Consider the following 25,508-nt stretch of genomic DNA (forward strand, 5'->3'; position numbering starts at 1 on the left):
GTAAAAATGCTGTACCATTCTCTCAGTTCCTCTGTTACCAGTGTGAATCTTTCCATTCTAGAACACCTGCGATGCCCTCTTATTTCAAGTAATAGTGTTTTCTTTCCATCACTATCTAATGCTCCCGGTGTGGCCTCCACTGCCTCGGTGAGACCCTGCACAGATTGAGGGACGGCTTTGTCAAGCACCTTCCGTCTGGCACCGCAAGCAGTTAGGGTCTCCGGTGCTTACATGTTTCAATTTGACATCCCGTTCCCATTCTGACACGTCTGTCCATGGACTCCTCTACTGCCACAATGATGCAAAACTCAGGTTGGAGGAGTAACACCCCATATTCGGTGTAGATTACCTCAAACCAATGGGTCATTGATTTCTCTAACGTGGTAATCTCTTCTCCCTCCTTCTCTTCTTTTCCATTCCATTTCACCCCTTCTCTTCTTCTCACCTGCTTATCACATCCCTCTGCTTCCACTCCTCCTTTCGTTCTTTCATGCCCCACTCTCCTCTCCTATCAGAAACCTTCTTATTCAGCCCTTTACCTCTTCTACCTATCCTCTCCCAGCTTCTTACTTCACTCTCCCTCCCACACCCACACATCCTGCCTCTCAGCTATCACCTACCAGCTTGTAGTCCTGCCCCTCTCACCCACCCTCATACTCTGGCTTCTGCCCCCTTTCTTTCCAGTCCTGATGAAGGGGTTCAGCCCAACACATCAACTGTTTATTGATGTCCATAGCTGCTGCCTGACTTGCTGAGTTCCTCCTGTATTTTGTGTGTGTTGCTCCAGATTTCCAGCATCTGCAGAATCTCTTGAGTTTATGTTAATGGTCACTACTCATGCTTTTTATCACCTAATCTACTTTAATCTACCTGTCCATGTAGCCTTTGTTTTACACCTCAGCACTACAGTAAAAACTCTAAACCTTCGACTCTCTCACTAATTATGAGGAAGGGTTGCTTACCTGAACCCCATTGACCAGATTCTCTTCCCACAGATGGTGCCTAACTGAGTTCTTCCTCAATTCCAGTTTCTGCAGTTTTATGCAAACACGAGGAAATCTGCAGATGCTGGAAATTCAAGCAACACACACAAAATGCTGGTGAAACGCAGAAGGCCAGGCAGCATCTATAGGGAGAAGTACCGTTGACGTTTCGGGCCAAGACCCTTCGTCAGGACTCTTCCTATAGATGCTGCCCGGCCTGCTGCGTTCCACCAGCATTTTGTGTGTTCTGCAGTTTTATCGCAATTTTAATTTGCTATCCACAGGAACAATGATGGATTTTGCACATCCTTCATCTATGTCTGCTTTAGATATATCAGAGAATCTGCTTCCTCCATCTTTTGAGGGCTCATGACCACCTGGGATTAAAACAAAATCACCTCCTTTCTATTTAAATAAATGACCTCTTATTTTTGTACATGCACAGTAATTACTGGGTCCAGATTTTCCCACATGGAGACACGTAGATTTCCCCCTTGTCAAGACTACTCAGGATCTGATATATTTCAATCATCTAACCACTCTCCTGGACAGCCTCAAGATGATGCACATATTTCTAGCAAGCAGCATTGTCTGTCCATCAAATTTCTACCATCACTGAGCTGGCCTCTTACTTAACGAGTTAGGAACATGAGTAGGCCAGTTGCTCCCTTGAAAGGACTCCACCACCATTCAACAAGAACACTGCTGATATTTTACCTCAGTTCCATTTTCCTGCACCATGCCCTTAATCTATAACTTTTTTACATCTATCAATCTGAGTTTTGAATGAACTCAGTAACTAAACCTCCACACCCCTCAAAGGTGGATAAGTTTATAGATACACCACCCTCTGAATTAAGGAAGTTCTCCTTAGAAACCCTTTCTCCAAAGCAGTTATCGCTGTATGAAATTACAAGTGCACATGTCAGGGTGAGACTGAAAGAGATCTTAGGAGTGAGGGAAGCCACAAGACCTTCACATCCTTCACATTTTTATCCATAGGTTCTAACCACGTTACAGGGGGAAAGTTGATTAACTTGCAGCAACCCCTAAAGTGGCTGAGCAAGCCGTCACCTCTATCAAATCATTCTCAGCAATCTAAGAAAGCCCCTTGACTTCCTTCTCAAGGGCACAGAGGGATGAATAATAAACACCAGCTTTTCCAGGTGCCTGCTCATACTGAGCTGTCTTCAGAAAAGTGATTTCCCAGTCCATTCCGTATGGTAGAAGGATCTGTACAAGCTAGTTTACGTTGTCCAACACAAGCATATGAGATCCTGCAGGTGTTGGAAATCTTGAGCGAAACACACAAAATGCAGGAGGAGCTCACCAAGTCAGGCCGCATCTTTGGAGAAGAATCAATTTACAACATTTTGGGCTGAGACCCTTCATCAACTCAGACAGCATCAATAGAAGAAGAAAAAAACAGTAGACTGATAGTTTTTAGGTGTTTAGGGGATCAAGAGAAATAGGATTTGTACAGGAAAATGTGGGTGAAATCAATGACTGGCAGAGCAGACAAAAAGAGCAGGGTGACCTACTCCTTCCTCTATTTCTGATATTGAACATTTTATGTCCATTTTTGAAATAGCAATTTTTGAATCTATTTTCGAGGTTAATATATTGTACTCTGAACCAAGATTGAATGCTTTCCCACCTTTCAGCTCAACATTAACAGTAAGTGAGGAGCGACAAGACTGCAGTTGACAGGAATGGCATTCTGTATTAAATATGAATGTTTCTGCACTGAAAACATTTTTAATATCAACTTAAAAATTCTTTCCTGCTGGATTGTGGGTATCGGTGGCAAGGCTGGTACCTGCCTCTTCTCCATCATCATCCAGAGGAGGTGATGATTGCCGTCTTTTTGAATAACGGCAGCCAGCAACCTGTCGGGCAGCAGTGCCTGCATTTTGGTCCACTTCACAGGGGCCTAAAACTCAACTGTGCTGATTTGGGATTGAAGTCAGCAAATGGAGCAGCCCAGGGCAGGATGGCAGGGAACTGTTCCTTCCCACGGGACTTTGCAAATCCTTCGCTATAAACATGATAAATGATATGACAACATCTGATCACAAATGCTAACACAACTGGGAAACACAGCTCTGGGAGTTAGTTCTGCCTGACCGTGCACTGTCTTTCAAATAGTCCACAGGCTCATGTTTCATAAATAATCCAGAGAAACACGAAATCAGGAAGAAATCATGGTTAAGAGCTTACCCGCAAATTGCTACAGCACTTAAAGTCCTGAGTTAGGTTATAAACAGGGAAGGCACTGTGATCTTGCATATGTGAAGCACATTAAAGAGAAAATCATCTGACCTGATGGATCCCTCCTCCTCTCTCACCTCCTTCTCATTGTTATATTGGAACTATGAAGGAGTGAGTTTTCTTTTGCTCTTTTTCATACAACTGCCAAGGAGAACAGGAGAGTGAGTGCCTCAGTGTCGAAGTCATAAGTAAAATCTACCCAAGCCTGGAGGCGAGTCCTCAATGCAGTAGGGTTAGCAGGTTAGCTTTATCGTGAAGGCCATAGGTGCCTCAGAAAGACCAGAGAAGGAAATAAATGAGACAGCGTTTCTGCAGAATAACCTGGCAAGTAGATTAAAAAACTGGACCTAAAGGTGTAAGTTATTTCTCTGTGGCTCTGCGGAGGGGTAAACAGAATTTAACAAGCAAACATTGCTGTAAGATAAAAGACATAGTCAGTGATTTCCACACAAGGTGGGCTCAGACAGCCAGCAAGTGATGTTTTTCTACAGATACTGGTTGAGGGATAAATATCTGACAAGGTGCCAGTAGAAACCCCTGCTTTCACACCCATCTGGTTAAAGGTTTCACACAAAAGATGGCAGCTCTTCCTCAGTGTTGCAGACTGTGCTCTCAGCCTGGATTATGTCAGAATGGGACTTGAACCTGCTATCTTCTGATTTAGAGGCAAGAGTGTGTTGACTGATTGCCATTACCATTTCCTCAAATTGCCATTGAAAGAACAGGTTTCTAATCCCATCCAACTGTATTACTGACACACAGAACAAAAAGAGAAAATGCTAGAAGCACTCAGCGGGTAAGGCAGCATTCATGACAGGAGAAACAGAGCTAACATTTCGGATAAAAGACCCTTCATCAGAGCTCTGTTTCTCTTTAGATCAGGGGTTCCAAACCTATTTTTATGCCAAGGACCCCTACCATTAACCAAGGGGTTCATGAATTCCAGGTTGGGAACCAATGCTTTAGACAAATGCTGCCTCCTGCTAAATTCTTCTAGTAGTTTCTGCTTTTACTTCAAATTTCTGGAACTGCAGATTTTTTTTACCCCTGGATTTTCATTGATGTAGGGAAATCTTTGAAATGCTGATAAATTTGTTAGGATTCCATTTCAACTGGTAATGCCAATGCCAGTTTGCCAGTGTAATAAATGCAGACAGACAAGTTGGATGTACTTGTAAATCCTCTTCTTCCATTTGTTAATCCCATACTTCTATATATTTTTTTCTCTTTGAACCAGTAGATTCTGTTACTCTAGCAACAAGTAATTATGGGCAATGTTACATTTTTTAGTTGAGCCTCTGCCACTGATTTTATTGAAGTGCTAAATTTTTCTGAAGGTTGACTAATTTAATTGCTTACACAATGTAAATGAATTCAGAGGAAAACATTTTTCTACTTTCCATAATGTACAAAGACTATGAATTTCCTCAGATATGCACCTACTTTCTCACAGTACTTTGATGAAAATTGAACCCTACATCTACATGAGAACATGACTAAGGCAGATCTAAAGAGAAATGACATGTAAGTTAGTGGTGATAATCATTTCTCATCAGGTGATAGAGAACTACCTTATTTCATGTTTCCTTATGATGTAGAAGGAGGCAATTCAGCCCATTGTGTCTATGCAAGTTCTCCCATTACCCACTTATTTCCTGATAAACTCTTCTCTCACACCTGCTTATTCTCCTACAAGTCACCCACACCAGGGGTAATTTACCGTGCCCACATTTTCTGCAGATCAGACTGCAGGTGGAAACCAGGGCACTTGGTGACCCATACAATCACAACAGAACATGCAAATATTTAAGAGAGTTTTGTGCACTTTATGCAGTCCTGGGTAGGTCTGTAGTCTTGTGTAGTTGTGTGTGTTTTTTCTCTCTGTGTTGTTTTTTAACGTAGTTCAGTCTAGTTTTTGTACTGTGTCATGTAACCCCATGGTCCTGAAAAACGTTGTCTCATTTTTACTATGTACTGTACCAGCAGTTATGGTTGAAATGACAATAAAAGTGACTTGACTTGAGATGGCACTGGAGATTGGGATCAGAGTCAGGTTGCAGGGGTTGCGAGACAGCTAAACACCCAATATACCACTGTTCAATCTGTTATTGCCTCTTCTGAAAGTTTAATCAATACGTTTTAGTGGTGATGTTGTACATCAGAGTAATCTAGGAAAACACAATAGTTGTATGTGGGCAGATACTTCTTGCCAATAACAATGAAACAACGACTAGTTAAGGCTTCTTAGTGATGTTGTGTAAGGAATAATCTTACTGGACAGGACACCAGAGAGCTCAAAAGCAAAACTGCTACCTGCTCAATATCTAAAATGAAAGTATAAACTGCTGGAGATACACCCAGCTGCAGGTTTCACATCCTCTGCAGAGAAAGAGAAACAGAGCTGATGTTTCAAATAGATGGTCATCCATCTAACACTTTGTTTTTCTGTCCATTGATACTGCTTGACCTGTTGAGTATTTCTAGCTTAGTATCTCTGTCTGATGGAAGAAGTCCCTTGAGGTGTTTTGACATTGTTCCTGTGCATTTTGAATGCAATTAAGAATTATCCAAGTGAATTCTTCCTACTGTATCAACTTTTTTTTTAAACAAGGTAGAGACATGAAATCATTGACACTCAAGAGGCCATTTTGTCCAACAAGCCTGTCATAGCTCTTCATCAGACTGGCCCAATTGCTCCTCTTTCCCAATAGCACTGCTATTCTGCTGACGAATGTACATTCTCTGAAAAATAAAACTGCAAGATTGCAGTAGCAGAGGGACATCAGGGACTGCTGTGTACTTTGCTTCATGGAAACGTGGCTCACCACCACTATTTCAGAAGCTGTGCTGCAGCCCAAGTGTTACACCATTCTTTGCAAAGGCAAGTCAGTTGAGTCTTTCACAAGTAGAGGAGGGGAAGAATGCTTCATGATTAACTCATCGTGATACACAGACGAGGTGATTCTGTTTCAGTTCTGCTTACCTGATCTGGAACACCTGGTGTAAATTGTCATCCATTAAATATGCCAAGGGAGGTTTCTGCTATCATCCTGGTAGTAGTGTAGTTTCTAACTCAGGTCAATGTCAGGCAGGTAATGATGGAGCTGAACACAGTCATGAAACACCACACCCCAATGCCTTCCCTATCACTGCCACTGAAGTCTCTGAACCAACATTTCACTTGTGGAACCAGAGGAGCCAACATTCTTGATCACTGTTACATCATCATCAAGAACACTTACTTTGCCATCCTGCACTTACACTTTGGAAAGTCCAATCACATGCTGTATTTCTACTCTAAAGACTGCAGTACCAGCAGTGAGGACCAAGAAGGAATGGTCAAGGGAGGTGAAGGAGTACTGACAGGTCTGTAGACTGGACTTGTGACAATCAGAACCGGTGATCTAGAATTATACAAGAGGTCTAGGTACAATCTATAGAAATCTATTTTAAGAGGAAAAAAAATTCCAACTGCAGATAGAGATGGAATTGGATGCACATCAGCTCTAGCAGTGTTTTCAGGCCATTACTTCCATCAAAACAAAACCTAACATCATGAATGGCTGTGATGCTTCACTCCCAGATGAGCTCAACAGCTTTTATGCACACTTTGAAAGGGAGAATAAAATACACCTGTGCAAATCCCCGAAGCACTGATAGCTCTGTGCCAAACAACCAGTGGGAGTGTTCAAGGACACCCTTAATCTCTCACTGGAACAGTTAGAGGTCCCCACCTACCTCAAAAGAACAACAATCATTCAGATGCCCAAGAAGAGCAGGGTGAGTTGCCTCAACAACTATCACCCATTTGCACTCACAACTACTGTGATAAAAATACCTTGAGAAGTTTGTCATGACCAGAATCAACTCCTACCTCAGCAAGGAACTGGACACATTGCAATGTGCCTATCACCACAATAGGCCCACATGGATATAATCTCACTATCTCTCCACTCGGTCTTGGACAACAACAATACCTATGCCAGGATGCTGCTTATTGATTACAGCTGAGCATTCAACACATTAATACCCTCAGTATTAATTTACAAACTCCTAAACCTGGGCCTCTGTACCTCCCTTTACAACTGGTTCTTTGACTTCCACACCAGGAGACCACAGTCAGTGCAGATAGGAAATAACATCTTCTCCTCACTGACAATCAACACTGGTGCACCACAAGGATGCATGCTTAGTCCATTACTCTACTCTCTCAACACCTACAACTGTGTGGCTAAACACAACTCAATCACCATCTATAAATTTGCCGATGACACAACTTTTGTCAGAATTCCAGATGGTGATGAGGAAGTGCAGAGAAGCGAGATAGACCAGCTGGTTGAGTGATGCCACAACAATAACTTTGCACTCAGTGTCAGTAAGACCGGGGAATTGATTGTGAACTTCAGGAAAGGCAAGGGGAGGGAACACATACCAGTCATCATCGAGGGCGCAGCAGTGAAGAGGGTGAAGAATTTCAAAACCTTGAATGTTAACATCTCTGAAGATTTATCCTGCACCCAACTTATTGCAAAGAAGGCGTGTCAGTGACTAGATTTCATTCAGAACTTAAAGAGATTTGGCACATTAACAAAGACTCTCTCAAATGTCTACAGATGTACCGTGGAGAGCATTCTAACAGGTTGCATCACTGTCTGCTATGGAGGGGCTACTGCACAGGATTGGACACTACGGACTCTAGCCTCCCCAACATCAAGGACTTCTTCAAAAGGCAAAGGCTCAAAAAGGAGGTGTCAATCATTAAGGACCCCAACACCCAGGACCTGCCCTCTTTGCATTGCTACCATGAAGGAGGAGGTACAGAAACATACTCAGTGTTTTAGCAACAGCTTCTTCCTCACTGCTATCAGGTTTCTGAATGGACAATGAACCCATTGACACTATGTCAATAACTTTTTTCCCTTTTTTTGCTCTCTTTTCATACTACTCATTTAATTTAATCTTTAATATATATATTTTTTACTGTAATTTATAGTTTTTTATTATGTATTGCATTGTACTGCTGCCACAAAACAACAAATTTCACAACATATACCAGTGATATTAAACCTGAATCTGATTCTGATTCTGAATTAATATTTCCCCTGAAGTAGTAACCCACTTCCCTTTTGGGTGCCATAAATGAATCTGTGTTCAATATGATTTCAAGCAGTGTTTCCTGTATCATAATCAGTGCACAAATGAAGTTTTTTTCATGTTTCCACTCAATCTGTTGCTTTGAACTCGTATCTCTTAGTTATCCAATAAAGACACCATTTTTTCTCTTTTGGATCTGTCAGTATATAATATGTTGCTATCAAATGTCCTTTTAACCTTCTCTCCCCAATAGTAACCAGAAGTCCTCAATTATACACCTTCTCCGTGGCTTTGAATCCTTACAAAGAAGCAGTGACTAGAATTGAGTGCAGTACTCTGATCGTGTGCAAACAATAGCGTTATAAAGCTTTGAATCCCTTATCACTATTAATAATTTATCTTGCAGCTTGTGCTGCCACCTTCAAAAACTGATGAATGTACACACCCTGATCCCTCTGTTCCCCACCCATGTAATAACTCTGCCATTTAATCTAGATCATCCTGATTTATTCTTCTAGCAGAAGTGTTCCAGTTGGCACTTCACGATATTCAGCTTCATCGGAGATCTCCAGTTATCCTCCCTACTGTCTACACAGTTCCAAACTTTATATCATGTACAACTCTGTCCATATACAAGTTATCATCATGTATCAGAATAAAAGATGGCTATGTGTCAGAGAAAGCACAATGACCTGCGATGTTTTCTTAGCAAGTTGCTATACCTTCCGATGTGAATTTACATGATATCCTTGTAAGGGTAAAATGTGGGTTCATTGCTTATTCATGAACCATGACTATATGCAACATTCTACACTCTACAACGTGGATACATTGATCTCACTGAAAACATTTTTTAACCATTGTCTCAAATGGCTTCTCAACCCACGGTTTCCCCAGTATGAGTGGAATGGTGCCTCAGAATTACTGCAAAGTAATTCTTACTGCAGAGTAAGTTAGCCTACTGCCTGATTGCAACCACACTTTCTAACAAACCGGCAAGTGAAATCTAAAGATATTTCCCATTCCACATTCCACTGCTGAGGTAGCAGAATTTCCACGCTGAAGCATGCAAGAGACATTATTAGGTATAATGCATCAGTGGTGCAAATTGGCTTTTAAAATGCTGGGTATGTAAACTCCTCTTGCAAAGCCTACTTGGCTGGCCTCTGCCAGCAGATGCAGAAAATATACATTCACGTCAAAAACTACTGATATTTGTGGTGTCATATCAATTACTAGCACTCTTCAGTAAATCGGAGAAGGGAGGGAGAGTGGAGTTCCTGAGTTGAGAGGAGGCAGGGAGGAAAGACATCTCTTTTGGTGCATTTGTATCTGAACTGGGGAAAGGGATTTATTTTAGTTCGTTTCTTGGAATCCAGGGAAACTAATGTTCATTGCCCAACACAAATTATAATTCAGAAGGGCAAAGTGATAATCCTGTAGTTGTTTTAATAGAAGTTCTCTAGCAGTGCTACGAAGTTCCTGAATTTGTCCCCAGCAACAGTGAAGGCAACACAATATAACTGTATTTCTAAATCAAGGCTGGAGTTTCTGGGAGCAATTTGGAAGGTGGAAGATAGATACATCCCAAAGAAGAATAAGTATTCTAAAGGTAGGATGAAGCAACCGTGGCTGACAAGGGATGTCAAAGCCAACATAAAAGCAAAAGAGAGGGCATATAATAGAGCAAAAATTAGTGGGAAGTTAGAAGATTGTGAACTTTGTAAAAACCCAAAGAAGGCAACTGAAAAAGCCATGGGGGGTGGGGGATGGTTGGTGGTGAAAGAGGAAACATGAAGTTAAGCCAGCCACAGCCGATAATATCAAAGAGGAGACAAAATGGTTTTTCAGATACATAAGGAGTAAAGGAGAGGAGAGAGTAGATATCGGACCACTGGAAATGATGCTGGAGAAGTAGTGATGAGAGACAAGAAAGACAAGAATACTAACTGAATAAGTATTTTGCATCAGTCTTCATCGTGGAAGATACTAGTAGCATGCTGGAAGTTGGAGAATGTCAACGGGCAGAAGGGAGCACAGTTGTTATTACTATGGAGATGGTGCTTGGGAAACTGAAAGATCTGAAGGTAGATTAGTCGAGTGGACCTGATGAACTATACCCCAGTGCTCTAAAAGAGGTAGCTGAAGTGAGTTTGGACACATTGGTAATTATCTTACAAGAATATATAAAGTCTGACATGGTTCCAGAGGATTGGAAAATTCCAAATGTCACCCCACTCTTTGAGAAGAGGGGGAGACAGAAGAAAGAGACTGATGGGCCAATTAGCCTGACCTCACTAGTTGGGGATAAGTTGAAGTCAAATGTTAAGGATGTGGTTTCAGGGTACCTGTAAGCACATTACAAAATAGGCTGTAGTCAGCATGATTTCCTTAAGGGAAAACTTTGCTTGATGAATCTGTTGGAATTCTTTGAAGAGATAACAAGCAGGATAGACAAAAGAGAATCGGAGCATATGTGTACTCAGATTTTCAGAAGCCTTTGACAAGGTGCTGCACATGAGGCTGCTAAACAAGATAAGAGCCCATAATATCACAGGAAAGGTACTAGTATTGTCTGATTGGTAGAAGGCAAAGATTGGGAATAAAGGGGACCTTTTCAGATTGGCTGCCATTAATTAGATGTGTTCTATAGTGGTCTGTGTTGGGACCACTTCTTTTTAAGCTGTATGTCCATGATTTGGATGATGAAATTGAGTGCTTTGCGGCCAAGTTTGAAGATGATATGAAGATGGGTGGAAGGCCAGGTAGTGTTGAGGAAACAGAGAGGGTGCAGAAGGAATTAGACATTAGGAGAATGGGCAAAGGGATATCAGATGGAATATAGTGTCAGAAAATCTATAGTCATGCACTTTGGTAGAAGGAACAAAAGCATTGACTATTTTCTAATAGGCAGTAAATTCAAAAATCCATGTTGCCACAGGCTATGGAGACCAGATCACTGGGTGCATTTAAGGGGGAGGTTGTTAGGTTCTTGATTAGTCAGGACGTGAAAGGTTACGGGGAAAAGGCAGAAGAATGGAGTTGAGAGGAAAATGGATTGGCCATGATGAAATGGCACAGCAGACTCTGTGGGCCGAATGGCCTAATTCTACTCCATATCTTCTAACCTTATGTCATATATATATATATCTTCTTATAGCTTCAGTAGATTGAAACCACATTTATGAAGCTGTTCCTGTATCTCTCATTCAATGGAGAATTATGGGTAGTGAGAAAGTAAGGGACCTGACGGGTCACGTGGTTATGTTTCTGCTACAGCTTATGATCCACAGCATCTCATGGAGACTTTGAGCAGCAAAACTGTTCTGTATGTATCCCCGGAGAGTAATAAACAGTCAAAAATTCGGGCCAAGACTTTTGAAGAATAAACAGATCTTGCTTATTCCTCTACAATAATACTGCTTGACCTGCTGAGATCCCTCAGCACTTTGTGTGTGTTGCACCGTCCAGCACCTGCAGAATCTCTTGTGTTATTGATGAGCTGCATCTATCCGTTTTACACCATGACAGTCCCACTCAATGTTGTGGAAGGATTCCTTTCTGGAAACATGAGACTTTGATTTCACAAGGTCTGTGCATTGGTCACATCTATCAGTGATGCCATAGATAGACTGGTAAGGATGAAAACAATTAGGCTTATACCTCTTGTTGGTTCCTTCATTACCTGCTACAGATCAAGTCTGGCAGGTACAATCAGTACTATAGTCCATCAGGGGAGAGGAGACGTGGCACCTCAGTAACATGAGTTGGTTTATGGGATCCTGGTGCTAGGTTAGGAAAGTGGACACTTTCAGAGTATGGGGGGAGGGGTGGGAGGGAATGTTTAATCTGAGCCCATGAAAGATATGAATGAGTTGTGTGCAAATTATTGATCTACAGAGGGCTAGTGTGCTATGTCCAAAGTAAGCCTACTGAATTGCATATACGGGAAATAACTGGCAAATGGAGTAACATTCGGGGAATGGCCAATGATGGGAGTACAGAGTTGTACTAGAAGGATATGGGGTTAGTGTGTAGTTGTATTTGGGTCTGGGGCAAGGTACTGATTTGCAGGTAATGGTTATCTGAGCTAGTGAGCGGGATGTGAAGAGGCAGAAGAATGAGCATCTGATGTAAGAAAGAGATACATCACCTGGGGGCAGATGTGATAATCCATGGGGACCAGTTCAGGGGACTGTGGTCCTGAGCCAAGAAAAGACGGCATCTGTTGGAGGGCAGGACAAGGATGTTTGTATTGGTGGGGAGAGGCATACAGTGGAGGTCATAGTTAAGTATGATGAAGTAATCAAGTTATAATCAATATTTGGGGGTTACCTTTTTGGGGAAGTAGATAGATATATATGTCAGTGGGGAAGGATTGAGGTTTTTGAAGTAGCCATGATGGGGCAAAGGGATCGGGCACTGGAGAAAAACACCAAATCCTTTTGTGTTGTTAGAATCAGAATCAATCAGAATTAGGTTTATTATCAGATACATGTCATGAAATATGTTCATGTATGACAGCAGTACAGTCCAAAACAAAAAAATTACCATAAGTTTCAAAAATAAAAATAAATAAATTAGCATATATATAAAATGATAAATAAATATATAAATAAAACATGCATAAATAGACAGAGTGATAAATAAACAGTGTGAAAGAGGAATCTTGGTGAAAGAATAAAGCAAGTGTTACTCGTATTCTAAGCCGTCTCTATACTGGGGCAAGAGCAGCAACTGAATATTTGGCACCTTTCTTACAAAGATATTGTCAGTGACAAAAAGGCAGCTCTATGCAGAACCCAAAATGTGGTTGTTAACTAAAACGGCCTATAGCTTAATGAAACAAAATTAGTTACAAATTTATTAAACCTCAAGTTGAGAAGGAATTCATTTAAAAGAACTTTCTTCTTTCAAATTGATGATTCCTTTCAGGCATACACAATTGCTACAACATTTCTTCTGAAAGAAATAAATGACCTTCAGGGCCAACAAAACCAATCACAATTTTACACTCATGATATCCTTAATATTTCCGCTGCTGAGGCTCACTGGGGTATATATTGCATCATGTGCACCAGTCAGCCGGAATTTCATTTTCTGACAGGTTTGAAAGACCTAAGGTTGTCAGGCTTCAGACAAAAATCTTCTCTCAAGATTACCCCTTTATTGCAAGAACTCTGCTCCTTCATTCCCCCACATCCACCAGTTCACCCCAGCCCCTTCCCACCACAAGCCCTATGCTCTGCGAAGCTGTGCCTCTGGGATTTGTCAAAGATTAAACAGTGCTCCATACCAGGTCTGGAATGACAAGCTTAGGCATTGCTGATCAAGATAAGGCACAGGCTTCTCCCTTGCCGGAATACTGTTTCACTTCAAGTGAAGCAGGCTAAGTAAAAGAGTTTCACAAAAGCTGGTGGTATAACATAAACTGGTGCCTTGACTGACAAAAACATCTAGCAACTTTTTGAACTTCCTTTCAACTTCAAACTGCTTCCCCATCAAATCTTACTCACCTGACGCTCCATTTTGTCAGAAGCTGCAACTCGATAAAGCTTCTGAATACAGGGCCGGTATTTGCAAAATAGATCTAATGTGCCCCCTCGTTCCTCATGAACTCCTTATAATTCAGTCTTGCCAGATCCTCAGTGTGTCCTTCCAGGAAATCTGGCTGAGGAAATTCCGTTCTTGTCCAGGCTCAGATGGCTCCTACTTCCTTCGGGGTGTTTTGTGTGCACGTGTGTGTGTGTGTGTGTGTGTGTGTGTGTGAAAGTGTGTGTGTCTTAGTGAAGCAAACAAGGCTGGACTCGGACTGACAGGTTTCCTTATATAGGTAACATGACTCACATTCTCGTGGAGGGTGGCTGCTTTGAATCTACCACTTTAACTCTAGAAATGCCAGGATGTCAGCGAGGAGAAGAGCTATGAAATGTCTGTCCTTTCATGTAATTGCGGAAATCCTGGAAGTATGAATTATCCAGATTCCACAGACTTGGAAGCAACTTAGAGTTCCAAATTCCAAGGTTACATGATTGAGTCATAATTTTACCTGGAAGAGGGCATTTTCCCCAACCTTAATTCATTGGGCTTGCACTGTGCTGAAAATGGACGTAAATGAGACCACTGCTAAAGAATGGATGGATAGAAGAGAATAAGTAAGGAATGTTTTGCACTCAAATAATCTTTTTTGCCACCTCCACAATGAAAGTCACTGAAATGGCATTCATGATGGAGTGTCAGGTGAGAATAAACAATTTGGCAGCCCATTGATTTCTCATTAAGACTAGGCACTGCATGAAAGATCAATTTATGCATTTAGCTAATTGTGGCAGAAAACAGGATTGAAAACCATTAGTCATTTGAAGGCATCACTCACAATGCAAGCCCAGGTTGAGCAATTCTTTGGCAGCAAAGAGTTGCAGAGTGGCTTATGTTCTGTCTGGGCTAGTAAGTCCCATTCGTAATTCTTACCCGTTTCTTACTTAAACATTTATGAACATCTGTGTAAATCTCAATGGAGGGGTAGTTCCAGATTGCCTTAGACCCTTAAGCAGTCAGCTTCAGGGACCATAGAACATTACAGTGCAGAAACAGGCCTTTTGGCCCTTCTTGACTGTGCCAAACCATTTTTCTGCCTAGTCCCATTGACTTATAGAAAATGATCAATATTGGATTTTGATATTAATAGGGGAAAAATTAAATTTCACAATGAGAATTCAAGGCCTTGGTGAAGATAGAAAGAGGATTTACAAAATACTGTAAATGAGGAACATTATTAAAGGAAAAAAATTAAACAAGTAGGAAATTGTTCTCCTTAGAACGAAAAGATTAAGGAGAACTTTAGCAGAGGTGGTCAAAACTATATGGAGTTTTGATAGAGAAAAATGATCTCTCTTGGCAGGTGTTGGAAGTTAATAACCAAACGTAGTTCGAAGAAAACTTTTAATGGAAGCAGGGAGGAGGTGGGAAGAACTTTTATCAGGCAGCAATTTATTATCATCTGAAATATATTCCCTGAAAAAACATTGATTCAACAGCAACTTCCAACAAGGTTTGATATCTTAAAGTCTTAAAAAAACTGCATGAAAAGGAAGGATTTCCAGATCTTAACTAGCCACAGAGTAATTTTTTTCAGCGAAGTATGAGTTTGTAGAACTTCATTCCACCAAAGCCAGAAGAAGCAGACTCTGAATAGTTTTAAGGGTGAGGCAGATAGATTCTTAATAAGGAAAGGGATGAATGATTACCATGAGTAGACAGGAATGTTGAGGTTACAATGCGAATGACTGCTATCTAATTGCAAGGCAGGCTTGAAGGGCTGAATGGTTGCAAAGTCAAATGTTTATATGCCCTGAAGTTAAGAGCAGCAATACACGGATGTGTATTCATCTTATTACGTCATTTTCTGAGGCTATTTCATTTTGATATGTCTCCATTTTGTTTGATAAGCTTGTTGGGCAATGATAAGCATAGTAAGCAATAGCTGTCAGGTGCTATTATGGAATAGTGTGGAGGCTGCGCAATGCCATGGATAAGTCAGACACATCATTTGGAACCTTAGGAATTGAAGAATGGAGAAGGATGGTTCTATTGTCCAAAACTCAGCTATTCAAAAGTCAGCCATTTCTGGAAGTTCACCTAGCTGCTAGTTCCCAGATTTAGTCTTTTGTGTGTCAGTCAGGTCCCTGTGTTCCGAGTCAACCTGATCACAGCAGACTTACTTTGGAAGCAGGTAACAGGGACAATGTTTGATAAGTTAAAGAACAGGGTTGATTTTACACTAACCGACATTCAGAAATGTTGGGGAGGGGAAGGTGGGTAGCACAATAGCTTATTGACTAGTGTAGTGTTGTTACAGCATCAGCACCCTGGGTTCAGATCCACTGCTGTCCACACTCCAGCATTTACTGTGTGTTTAGAAACATAGAAATCTACAGCGCATTACAGGCTCTTCGGCCCACAATGTTGTGCCGACCATGTAAGCCACTCTAGAGGCTGCCTGGAATTTCCCTACCACATAGCACTCTACTTTTCTAAGCTCCATGCACCTATCTAAGACCCCATTGCACCCGCTTCTACCACCATTGCTGGCAGTGGATTCCACACACCCACCACTCTCTCTTGTACCTACTTTCAGGCACCTTAAAACTATTGCCTCCTCGTGTTAGCCATTTCAGCCCTGGGAAAAAGCCTCTGTCTATCCACATGATCAATGCCTTGCATCATCCTATACAACTCTATCAGGTCACCTCTCATCCTCCGTCGCTCCAAGGAGAAATGACCAAGTTCACTCAACCTATTCTCATAAGGCGCCCTCTCGATGGCCCTGTTACTATTGGGGGATTTATAAAAAACATCCGGCAGAGTTATTGACCCCTTCCTGTTTTTGACTTCCACTCACACTGACCAAGTAGACAATCCCTCCATGACTTCCTCCTTTTCTGCAGCTGTGATACTACCCCTGATTAGCAGTGCCACTCTCCCACCTCTTTTTCTTCTCTCCCTGTCCCTCTTGAAACATCTAAAGCACAGCACACTCAGCAGCCATTCCTGCCCCTGAGTCATCCAAGACCCTGTAATGGCCACAAAATCATAGTCCCTTGTTCCTTGGATTTCCAGCATCTGCAGATTTTCTCTTGCTGTCAGTAAGCTTTTTATATATTCTCCCCGTGACCGTGTAAGTTTCTTCCAAGTGCTCTCACATTTCAAAGATGTACAGGCTCAGAATCAGGTTTAATATCACCAGCACATGCAGTGAAGGGTCTTGGCCCGAAACATCGACAGTGCTTCTCCCTATGGATGCTGCCTGGCTTGCTGTGTTCCACCAGCATTTTGTGTGTGTTGCAGTGAAATTTGTGGTCTTTGTGGCAGCAGTACAATCAAATATATAATAGAAAAAAACTATGAATTACAGTAAATATATATATATATATATATTAAACAGCTAAATTAAATAGGTAGTGCAAAAATAAAAATAAAAAATAAGTGAAGTAATGCTCAAGGGTTGAATGTCCATTCAGAAATCAGATGGCAGAGGGGAAGAAGTTGTTCCTGAATCATTGTGTGTGTGCATTAAGGCTCCTGTACCTCCTCCCTGGTGGAAGCAATCGGAAGAGGGCATGTCCTGGGGGATGGGCATTCTCAATGGTGGATACAACCTTCTTGAGCCATTGCTCCTTGAAATGTCCTGAAATGTATGAAGACTAGTGCCCATGATGGAGCTGATTAAGTTTGCAACTTTCTGCAGCTTCTTTCAATCCTCTGCAGTAGTCACCCTCCTCCATTCCAGATGCTGATGCGACCAGTTAGAACGCTCTACGCAGAGTGGCGAATCTGTGGAATTCTCTGCCCAATGAAGCAGTGGAGCCTACCTCAGTAAATATATTTAAGACAAGGTTGGATAGATTTTTGCTAAGAGGAATTAAGGGTTATGGGGAAAAGGCAGGAAGGTGGAGATGAGTCCATGGTCAGATCAGCCATGATCTTATTGAATGGTGGAGCAGGCTCGACAGGCCAGATGGCCGACTCCTGCTCCTATTTCTTAAGTTCTTAAGTTCTGATGGTACGTCTGTAGAAATTTGCAAGTGTCTTTGGCGACATGACATTTCTCCTCAAACTCTTAATGAAATGTAGCTGCTGTTGTGCTTTCTTTGTAGCTGCTTTAATATGTTAGTTCTGGAATATATCCTTGGAGCTATTGACACCAGGAACTTGAAATTGCTCACTTTTTCCACTTTCTGATCCCTCTATGAGGACTGGCAAGTGGGTTCCCTTGTCTTGCCCATTCTGAAGTCCACAATCCTTTCTTTGGTCTTACTGACATTGAGTGCGAAGTTGATGGTGTGACTCCACTCAACTGACAGATATACCTCACTCCTGTACACTCTCTCAGCACTGTCTGAAACTTTGGCAACAATAGCAGCAAATTCATCTTAAAATAGGTTAATCAGTCACATGGGCGTATTCGGCCAGCATGGACTCTTTTGGCAGGAAGGGCTTGTTGGTGTGCTGTATTTCCAGATAAATAAAAATAAAATCTGAAATCCAGAGAAGTCCAACAGTCTAGCAGTGAGGGATGGAAATTTAACTTTAGTTCTGTATGTTGAAAGTGGGGCCCTCCCTCACCCCCAGTCATTTGAGACTTACATGGCTGACAGAAGTAAATAATTGATCAGATGGTGTATCAAGGGATGTGGATGAAAGGCAGATAAATGAAAAGTAGGGGCACACCAGACGTGATCTAGAGAGAAGGAGCAGTCTTAAGGATTGCGTAGCTACCCACTGTTCCGCTCTATTCCCTTCCATTCAAACTTTTCCTCAACTTTTCATTGTTCTTTCACAGTATGAAAGCAACAGTCTACATATTGTGCAAGCCATGCACTTCTTTCTAAAATCCCTTCACAAAGGTTTGGATTCACTTGCTCTTGGTGTTCTGAATTCTTTGTGTTCATCAACTTTCACAGCCAGCTTCCATCTGAAACAGTAAAAGACTAACTGCTGGAGGTACTCACCGGGTCAGGCAGCATCTGGGGGGGGGGGGGAAGGGAAAAAGATTAATTCCCTGAAAAGGTACTGACAGCGTAAAAGGGACATAGCTAGTGTAAAAAGGTGAGGAACAAGGATAATAATTATTTTAATTAGTCAGAAAATCCTTTAATCTTTATCAAAGAAACCAGAAGAAATAGCCTTGAATTGAGGGAAGCTACCCTAGAGGCAATTTTTAATATTGCTGTTTTAAATCACAGTAACTGTTGGTAAATGCAGGTATTCACCTGACTGCAAGTGGAAAACAATGGAAATTGAGCCAAGTTCAGCACAGGGACTCTGCCATTGTTGATCCCTGCTTGGGTTATTGTTGAAGATAAGGGATGGTGTGGAATGTGTGCCATCCAATTAGGGGGAGGTTTTCTTGGTGAGGGACAATAGGGTTGGTCTTGAGTTTTTTTATTATTTGACAGGAGATGAAGAGAGAAGAGACTGGGGAGAACCGGTTGTGGGAGATGACCCGGAGGGAGACCCACTTGCTCGAGATGGATTGCGAGCGACGTTGGGAAGGTGGTGTTGGTGTTCACGCTGATGAGGACCCAGCGTATGAGTGACAGAGAAGTTCAAGGTGAGTTCCAACATGTGCACATTTGCTGCTTAATTAAAATGGACCCTTTTCTTTTTGCTTTTCTTTACTTAGCCGTTAATTAAGATTCCTGAATATAATTCCTTTAATCGTATGCAATGTACGATCTGTTATTTCGTGGCACTGATTTGTAACAGAGTAGTAGATTACATGGCATCCACACAAACCGGGGTTTGGGGTGGGATGAGCTGTCTCAATCCCACGAGATTGGCAGGACCAGGAAGTGTTTTCCCTAGACTTACCCAGCCAAGGAAAGCAGTGGGGTTTCATTGGTAAGAATCTTAACTTGAGCATAGCACCCAACCCTGAAAGTTCTTCCAAGACAACTTCCAAAGGCAATTTATGTCCTGCCTGAACAAGACTTAATGGAGAGGGAGAGGTGGGACTATAAATTCTGTTCAGAGAATGTATTTAATAAGCATTGGAGTATGAGGCACAACTGACAATTCTCATTAATCTTTAAGATTAAAGCCTGACATTCCTTCAACAGTTAACAAAAATGATAGAGGATAGATACAGTATTTAAATCATTATGTGGATGAATTGTGTGAAATAGGGCGTAATAAACAAATTGAAATGAATCCAAATTCTTGGAAAGGAATTCAAAATACATCCTGCCTGGTGAAATCTTACATCACACTTTCTGTGTACAGACAAGATCTTTCCTTAGTCAAAAATTGTGCAACAAAAGGTACTGATCAAGCTAGTTTTAATTAAAAGTAATCCTGAATCAATGAAGGATACTCAATAGTTGTGGCAGGGCTTGAACGTTATCACCTCTTATAAAATTAAATCAAGAGACATAGGGTTTCACTTCCAGATGAGCTCATGCCCCCTATGCTCACTTTGACTGTCAAAACACAGAGGAACCATCACAAACTCCCACAGACCCCAATGATCCTGTGATTTCCGACTCTGAGGCCGATGTGCGAGCAGCTTTTCAGATGGTGAACTCACATACGACATCCAGCCCAGACAGGTACAAAATTCCTCAGTGTTCTTATTTCAGAGAACCTGTCCAGGGTCCAGCACATAAATGCAATTATGAAAAAGCACAGCAGCACCTCTACTTCCTTAGGAGCTTGCGAAGATCCGCCACGTCATGTAAAAATTTGACAAAATTCTTTATCAAAATCAGGTTTATTATCACTGGCATGTGCCGTGAAGAATGTGACTAGATGTGCGTAGTGGCGAGTATATTGACTGGCTACGTCACAGCTTGGTAATGGAAACACCAATCGCTAGAACGGAAAATCCAACAAAAGGTACTGGAAATGGCACAGTCTATCACGGGTAAAGTCCTTCCCACCATTCAGCACATCTACATGCAATGCTGTCGCAGGAAAGCAGCATCCATCATCGGGGCCCCTACCACAAAGGGCGTGTCGTGGTGGAGAGGCGCGTGTGATCCTGAGAGCAATGCTGTCTGGAGCTCAGCTCCTGGTAGGGTCACCAGACGAGGATCCAGACGAAGCATGGTCCAACCAAGATCTCAGTGGCGGAGCAGGCAGAAGATGGTGATAAATTAGAGTCTCCTGAATCTTGGAACTATGAGGCCCATCACAACGGCAGCAAAGGTGGGGGAAGCCTGCAGCAGAAGAGGGCCCCCAATCATTTTGGTCTCCATTCCATTGAATTCTGGCCCTTTCTCTATCAAGGACCATGTGGTAGCTGTGTGTGCATCAGTCTCCCCAAGTTAAGAGACCTCATGTACAGGGACTTCTCCTGGTTGGTAATCCAGTCGACCATCTTGGACAAAGCCCTGTGGCGATCAGGAAGTGGTGACAGGAGCAGGACAGTGAAGTCTGGGAGCTCCCAGCCACAACCTGGCACACAGTCAGTGGGTGTTAGGTACAGTTGTCTTGCTCTTGGACTGAGGCAGATAGAGCTTTTCGGCAGCAGCCCTATTCAGGACCCGCTTTGCTCACCCCACATGGGGAAGGGGCTAGAAAAGGTGCCCTAAAAATGGCCTGCCTGCTCACTCATGACTGGATTACTGCATCCAGTAGGATCACCAAACTGCAGTCGGAAAGCAAAAGCATATGAATTTTGGAGCACGGTATGTGCAGACACCTGCGGACACCTAAGACGTCCTGCCATCATCTCAAGAGAGCTGAGAAGATTCCAAATTGACCCTGCCACCCTCTCTCAAATGCAATTGGCCAAGAAAGAACAATTGATGCACCTTTTTCTGGAAGGGGAAACCAGCAGATGAAGTCAGAATCCACAGAGTTGGATTCGCCATAAAGAACAGCATCATCAGTCACCTCTCCGAATTGCCCTTAAGGCATCAATGAACACCTCGTTACCATGTGCTTTAAGCTGGCTAACAACCAATTGGCTACAGCTGTAAGTGCCTGTGCTTCAACCCTGACTCTAGACTCACCAGACAATGTTAAGGAGACCAGACCCAGACCTACACTGACCCAGACCGCACACTATGAGACATTCCCAAGGAAGATAAAGTCATTCTTCTTGGAGACTTCAATGCTGGAGTTGGCAGGGACAGTGACTCCTGGAAAGGCACAATTAGGAAGGAAGGTGTTGGCAACATCAACTCCAATTAAGTGCTCTTTCTCTCCAAGTGTGCTAAACATGACATGACTATTACTGACATCCTGTGTCACCAGAGAAGTAAGGTGATAATGCCATGGTTGCATCCCCATTCAAAGACTTGGCATCTCATAGGTTATGTCATTGTTTGGAGAAGGCATTGCAGAGATGTAAAGAATACAAGTGCCATGATCAGTGCTGATGATGCCTGGACAGACCATTGGCTCATTCACTCACAAATGATCATCAAAATCATGCGGAAGAGTAGAATGTGAAAGAAGCTGAGCCGTCCCAGGTTCAACATCGAGAGCCTAAAAGATACAACGAAGACACAACATCTCCAGGACGTCCTTTCTGAAAGACTCCCAACACAGTATCTGCAGGACAATGAAGCCCATTGGACCACACAGAAGACCACCATCCTTGATTCTTGCAGATACAAAACTATAGCTTTATAGATCAGAAGCTTAGTGTTGTTCCTGATATCGCGATCTTCAAAAACCCTCTTACGCAGCCTGGCAAAGCTCCACTCACACAGCCTATTCTGGGATTTATTTCAAGGTCAGTGTTGGCTCTTGAAGAAAGAAGGGCGCCAAGTTATGGGAAATGATCTGTGTTCTCCAGAAGGATGTTGTTAACTTGGACGGTTAGAGGTTTAGGAGCTTGATCTGGAGCAGGTTGTTGCAGAACTTGGGTCTTCCTCATGTTTAGATCAAATCGTACGCTCTGGAAAAAGCATCCATTATGCACAGCTGATCCCCGTTAGAGAAAGCTACGATGGTGTTGTCATCTGCAAATTGGAACTCCATGTTGGAAATAATTGACACCTTGCTCTTTGCTTTGAACCTGATAAGGTTAAATAGCTCCCCATCTGTCCTACAAGAGAATCTGGACTCCTCGTGGGAGGGAGGTCTTGGCCTGTGAGGTGAAGAATGGTTGCAATGAAAAGCTGCAGGATTTTGAGGTATTTCTCCAGGCACCCGATTCTGGACAGCACCTGCCAAAGGGCAGGACAATTTACAAAGTCAAATGCTTTTGTAAGGTCTGTGAAGGCCATATAAAGTGGGAGATTTTATTCTTTTTCTTTATTACTTTATTGTCGCCAAACAATCGATACTAGAGCGTACAATCATCACAGCGATATTTGATTCTGCACTTCGCGCTCCCTGGAGTACAAATTGATAATAAATATAATAAAAATTTAAATTATAAATCATAAGCAGAAAAAAAAGGGAAAGTAAGGTAGTGCAAGTCAGGTCCGGATATTTGGAAGGTACGGCCCAGATCCGGGTCAGGATCCATTCAGCAGTCTTATCACAGTTGGAAAGAAGTTGTTCCCAAACCCCGGGCTTTCTCCTGCAATTTCTGGATATTTGGGACTTCTTCTGAGAAAGGTATGGCCTGTACAAAAGAGACAGGTTACACCTGAAACCAAGGACCAAGGAGACCAATCTACTTGCATGCAGGTTTGCCTGAGCTGTTGCGGAAGGTTTAAACTCATTTGGCAGGAGAATGGGAATTGGAGTGATGGGGTTTCTGGTTTACAAACAGAGGCAGTGTTCAGTGAGGCTGTCAGGAAGAGTAGACAGATAGTACAAAAAATGCAAGAGAAAACACTCAAGAAAGAAATCGGGAAGGCTAAAAGAAGGCATGAAGTTGCTCTCCTAAGGGATTCTATATGGGTATGAAAGGGCAAAAGGATTGCTAGGAACAAGACTGGAAGACCAGAATGGTAATCCATGCATACATCCAAAACAGATGGGGGAGATTTTCAATGCATTCTTTGTATCTGTATTTACTAGGAGGATGGATACAGAGTCTGTAGAATTGAGGAAAAGTGGCATCAACTTCATGGACCCTGGACAGATTACAGAGGAGGAGGTGTTTGCTACCCTGAGGCAAATCAGGGTGGTAAATCCTCAGGGCCAAACAGTGAGTTCCCTCAGTCCTTACGGGAGGCAAGTGTAGAAATTGCCAGGGCCCTAACAGAGATATTAGGTGCTCTTGTGCTGAATGAGATTGTGGAGGACGTGTTTTTGCCAATCTGAACTGACTGGGGTTTCCAAATGAGGAAATACAAGATCCAATTGCACAGGGGGGTATTGAGACCCAGGTCTTGGAGTTTTGAGGGGCTGATGGTTTTAAATCTGAGTTGTAATCTATAAAGAGCATCCTGATGTATGCATCTTTGCTGTTTAGATGATCCAGAGTTGTGTGAAGAGCGAAGGAGATGGCATCTGCTGTAGATCTGTTGTGTCAGTAGGCAGACTGGAGCAGATCCAAATCGCCACTCAGACAGTAACTGATTGCTTCAACACCAGCCTCTCAAAACACTTCCTCACTGTGGATGTAAGTGCCACTGGGCAATGGTCATTTTGCTTGTTTTCGACACCAGCATGATTGAAACCTGCTTGAAGCAGGTGGGTACCACACGCAGCCAGAGTGAGAAGATCCATAAGCACACCAGCCAGCTGGTCAGCACAGGTCTTCAATACTCAGCCAGGTGATCTGCCTGGACTGGATGTTTTCCTTGAAAAGGCATGATTGATGGATTTGGGCCTTTACTCGCTGGAATTTAGAAGAATGAGGGGGTTCTTATTGAAACCTATCGAATGTTGAAAGGCCTAGATAGGGTGGATGTGGAGAGAAATCTAGGACCAGAGGGCACAGCCTGAGAATAGAGGAACGCCCATTTAGAACGGAGATGAGGAGGGTGATGAATCTGTGGAATTCATTGCCACGGGCAGCAGTGGAACCACGTCATTGGGTGCACTTCAGGTGGAGACTGATAGATTTTTGATTAGTTGGACTAGGGAAGGTTAGGACTGAAGGCAGGAGAATGGGGTTGAGACAGAAATGGATCAGCCATGATAAAATGGTAGGGCAGACTCGATGGGCTGAATAGCCTAATTGTGCTAATAGATCTTATGATCTATGGTTTATGGTCTTATGAAATGACACTGAAAAGGAGGATCATTAAAGCAACCTGTGAAGCTTCTGTTGTTTCTGCATTGATGAAATCAGACTGGCTCTGTGATAACTGAAATTGAACAGATCACTAAGGAAATAGAACCGGGCCTGGGGCTAAGGGACAAACATCAATTGTGCTTTAACATCAGCATGATGTAAAGATAGCAATGGACACATTTTAAACAAATTTCTGTGCTGTATTGTTCCTACAAATACTAAAAGGATTTAGCTATGGTAGGATGTGCCCTTCAGTGTTTCCTCCTTTGAAACATGGATTTTTAAAATTGAGATACAGTGCGGAACAAGCCTTTAATGCCCCACAACCCCCGGATTTAATCCTAGCTTAATCACGGGACTATTTACACTGACCTACTAACCTACCAACGGGTAGGTCTTTGGACTGTGGGAGGAAATTGGACCACCCGGAGGAAACCCACGTGGTCACGGGAAGAACTTACAGACTGTGACGATGCCTTACAGGAAGCCGTGCTCCAAACATATTTACA

The 25,508-nt window shown here is 42.5% G+C and overlaps 1 protein-coding gene across 1 annotated transcript in view; it reads right to left on the bottom strand.

The window, feature by feature from the left end:
- LOC132393122 (E3 ubiquitin-protein ligase Midline-1) overlaps nucleotides 1-14,104 on the bottom strand; it is a 393,698-nt gene extending 379,594 nt beyond the window's left edge. The window contains exon 1 of the mRNA XM_059967950.1: nucleotides 13,865-14,104. The gene's annotated coding sequence lies outside the window, so the exon portion shown is untranslated. The remainder of the gene's footprint in view (nucleotides 1-13,864) is intronic.
- Nucleotides 14,105-25,508: the final 11,404 nt, after the last annotated feature.

This window comes from Hypanus sabinus, chromosome 4, assembly GCF_030144855.1.
Source record: "Hypanus sabinus isolate sHypSab1 chromosome 4, sHypSab1.hap1, whole genome shotgun sequence".
In the NCBI taxonomy this organism is placed as follows: domain Eukaryota; kingdom Metazoa; phylum Chordata; class Chondrichthyes; order Myliobatiformes; family Dasyatidae; genus Hypanus; species Hypanus sabinus.